This window comes from Lepus europaeus, chromosome 2, assembly GCF_033115175.1.
Source record: "Lepus europaeus isolate LE1 chromosome 2, mLepTim1.pri, whole genome shotgun sequence".
NCBI lineage: Eukaryota > Metazoa > Chordata > Mammalia > Lagomorpha > Leporidae > Lepus > Lepus europaeus.
This window is the reverse complement of record NC_084828.1, coordinates 30945847-30950048: the sequence shown is the minus strand read 5'-3', so window position 1 is coordinate 30950048 and position 4202 is coordinate 30945847. Positions and strand designations below refer to the sequence as shown.

General features: G+C 41.8%; 1 pseudogene; it reads right to left on the bottom strand.

Moving 5' to 3' along the window:
- Nucleotides 1-3766: 3766 nt before the first annotated feature.
- On the bottom strand, nt 3767-3944 carry LOC133752393 (U2 spliceosomal RNA; annotated as a pseudogene).
- Nucleotides 3945-4202: the final 258 nt, after the last annotated feature.

Sequence of the window (4202 nt, the reverse complement as noted above, 5' to 3'; positions counted from 1 at the left end):
GATGCTAATCAACAGATCACGGATTGTCTGAGTGAGCTCAATGTAATCACAAACGTGGTTAAAATTCAGAGGGCAGTAGAAGCTTAAGAATTTGAAGGAGCTGTAACTAGCGGAGAATGATCAGAGAGGTTCCACGCTGCTGGGTTTGAGATCGGCCACCAGCCAGAGAAGGTGGGTGTCGTCTAAAAGCAAGGGAATGCCTTCTTCCCTGGAACCTGCAGAAGGCACCCAGCTCTGCCAACATCTTGCTGTTAGTTCCTGGAGGCCGTCCACCACAGTAACTACCTGATGACAAATTCGGGTTTTTTTAAACCATTCAATCTGTGTTAGTTTGTTACATCTCCCCATGTGTTTAAGACAAGACTTGAGATGTTACAGGTTAAAGCCCTAACAAGAGAAGATATTTGAAGACTAGAAGATCCAGTTGATGAAAGCAGAGTGAGCACAGATGGCCGCACCAGCACAGCAAATTCTGTTCCACGTTGTCTGCAATCAAAGAAGAAAGATGAATATCTTCATACAGTTTTCACTCTTCTGATGACAGCATACCAATGCACCTGAGGATGTAGCGTATTTTCTTTTTGACTGTCTGTATTAGAGCTGGAGTTTATTGAAGCAGCCTGGCTTAGGAGACATTGAGGAACACAAGGACTTCTCTGAGCCATGTTTTAGCAAAAGATACAGAGGAGCTTCCCATTGGCTCCCAAGAGAGCAGAGTCTGTTTTGATTCATGAAAGCATCTCAGAAAGGCTCCAAGATGACAATTTCAGGGACTATGCTTTTACAAAAGTCTTACTTCCTGGAGAGGCACCTCCTGGAGAGGTAGCTGAAAGAAAAGTTAATTCAGCTGATGAAAAATCAATTTTATTTCTGGTTGCATGGAGAGTAAAACTGGTGCTTTCTCCCTCATAGAAGAGACTTTCTAGGTAAAAACAAGCTGGCAGCCACGGGCAAATCCAGTGAATATGAAAGGTAAGGCCCCATCCCAATTGGGTGAAACAACTGTGATTTGTGCAATACTCATATATGTCATATTTGACACTACATAAACACACACACACACACACACACATATATATACACACTGCAGCTTAGCCTACCCTAGGCCATGGTCAGATGACATGAAAAGGGAACATGTAATTTTCAGTGGTGACTTATAATTCACACATGTGGGTGGGTATTCTATCTGCAAACTCTTCACAAGAGAAGCAAGTGGTTAAGGGGTCCTTGAAGAGTTAACAGCATTCTCCAAATGCAGAGAATGTTGGCCAAATTCTAACTTGTCGATTCAGCTGAGAATCACGTTTTCTCTAACACTGGGAGCAGGCTCCCCACAAGAGGGCCTTTCTTGCATCTTTCTCCTGACCTATATCTGCCTTGGAGGGATTCATGGCAGGGATCAATTTATCTTCTTTTTCCTGCCAAAAAGCATATTAAACCTTGATCAGCTTTCTTTTCCTCTATACTTCTCTACCACCAAGGTATATTGATCTTAAAAATTCTGACTCACATAAGTAGGGGGAAGTGACTGTATTCTAAATGCTATTTAAATTCTAACACAGATGATCAGGGAGACTGTGGTAAATGGCATGCACCAAGCATGCATTTGGGTCTGGATGCCAAGAAAGATATTTGAACAAGTTACTTCATTTCAGCATCACAACAGTGTTCTGGAATAGGCTTATCTCTGTTTTGTACATGGATATATTTTGCTTCCAAGCAGAAAAGTCAAGATCGGAAGCCACGCTTCCGCCACAAGCCTGTGCTTTGCCTTCTCTATTACTTTGCTATTTACTTTACTGAAATTCTCTCAGAAATACTCCGTTCATTCTTTTAGGGAGAAGTGCATGTGGAAAGTACTGCATTCCTCCGAATTCCACCTTGAGGGGGAGGCTGCAAGCATCAAGATTAAATATTAACAAATATATGCACGGTCATGACCATCTGAGCGAGTATGGCAAAAATAAGAAAAGAATTCAAATGTTTCTACATACCATACATTTTGTATATGCTTGTTGACACTTATTTTTTAAATATTTTACTTAGATGTTTTTGTTATTTAAGTACAATTAAGAAAAAATGACTCCCATTTTGTTCTAACCCTCTTAATAAGGAGTAACCACCCCTGACTCTATAAGTAATTACCTCATTTCCTTTTAAGAAGAAAGATTGGTTAGAAAGATTGACAGGTAGAAAGACACATGGTTGGGGGATAAGGAAAGAGTGGAGAGAGGGAAGAGGAGAGAGAGAGAGAAATAACATATGAGAGCAATCTTTCAATTGCTTGTTTGCTTTCAAAATGCCTGCTGTATCCAGGGTTGGGCCAGGCCGAAGCCAGGAGGCCAAAACTGCATCCAGGTGTGTAGTAGGGAACCAAGGACTCGAGCTATCATCTGCTTTTCACAGGAAAAATAGCAGGAAGCTGGATGAGAAGCAGAATAGCTGAGACTTGAACCTGGCATTCTGAGCGGGAATGCAGGGGTCCCACCCAAGTGGCAGCTTAACTTACTGTGCCACAGTGCCTGCCCTTCATTTCCTTTTGGTGTTAATTCCTTTCAGTGTTGTAATGTCATTGTTTGGTCGCTATGTATCATATAGAGAAAGATCAGGTGGAATAATATTAAAACTATTGTGAAGATATTATCAATGTGCTCAAAACCGTTAAGCAGAAAAACAACTATTTTCCATGCTTTACCTTAGGTTTTTTTTTTTTTTTTTTTTTTTTTTGACAGGCAGAGTGGACAGTGAGAGAGAGACAGAGAGAAAGGTCTTCCTTTTGCCTTGGTTCACCCTCCAATGGCTGCCGCGGTAGGTGCGCTGCGGCCGGCACACCGCGCTGACCCGATGGCAGGAGCCAGGTGCTTCTCCTGGTCTCCCATGGGGTGCAGGACCCAAGGACTTGGACCATCCTCCACTGCACTCCCTGGCCACAGCAGAGAGCTGGCCTGGAAGAGGGGCAACCGGGACAGAATCCGGTGCCCCGACCGGGACTAGAACCCGGTGTGCCGGCGCCGCAAGGCGGAGGATTAGCCTAGTGAGCCGCGGCGCCGGCTACCTTAGGTTTCTTGTCCATATTCACTGCAGTGCTGCTAAATATGGTGCATCACTTAATGTTTATTTTTGGTGTGTTTTTATTGTACGGTATTAAGATTACGTAAGTAAGGATTATGTTTCATTACATGTAATAAATTTTGAGTGTAGAACACTAAAGATTATTTTTCTCATCTTAAAAGAAGCTACTCACAGCCCAGCTACTGAACATCTGTCAGGAATATGAATTGGCTGAGTAGGTACAATGGATCAGTTTCCTATAAACTCTGAAAACCTGCTCCAGTTCTCAAGCCAGGGTCAAAACAGGACAGCCTTGTTGGGTGAAATGAGTTCACTGATTAGGCAAGAGGGTGCAAAAGGAAGAACAGATTCCTCATTCAGCCATATCTAGACAAGGCTGAAGGCAACAAGTGTAAGAAAACAGTGTCGGGAGAGATCTCTGCGATGAGAGCGCTTGGCCTGTTTACCTGTTGCCTCACTGTTCAGGTCGTATTGCCTCTCTCTATCTGGAGCACAACTGTCATTCTGGACTCTCCCTTCGACTGAGATGTCCTTCATGGTCTTCTGACCCTGGCATCACATAATTTCCCCTTTTGAAAGGTTTTCTCTTTCACTTTGACGAATCTTAACTTCCCCTGGATTAACAACCTTTTTATATTGGATGCTATGATGAATAAATGAGTATATAGTAGGCTAAATATCATGTGTACATCTTGATAGATATTCAAACCTGGAATTACTACCCAGATTCACATATAAAATATTTCTGGAGCCCAAAAGTTCTCTTGTACTCCCTTTTATTTTAATATCTTTACCCCCAAAGATAAACACTATTCCAACTTCTATCACTATGGATGCTACACTTGATCTTAGCCAAAAGGCCGAGAAGTGATTGTCACTATGGATGAATTGAAATGAAATCATATAGCATAAATATATATTTTTTGTGGCTGACTCCTTCAGCTCAACACTTTATCAGTATTCTTGATCTTGGCTGTAATTTGTTCATTTTTGTTGTTGTGTAGTAAATCATTTTGTCTGTTCTATCATTGATGAATTTTTGGGTTATTTACCAAATCGTCTCATACATGTCTACTAGTAGAAATACAGTTCTGTTTCACTTAAGCATATATCTTGGGGCAGAATTATTG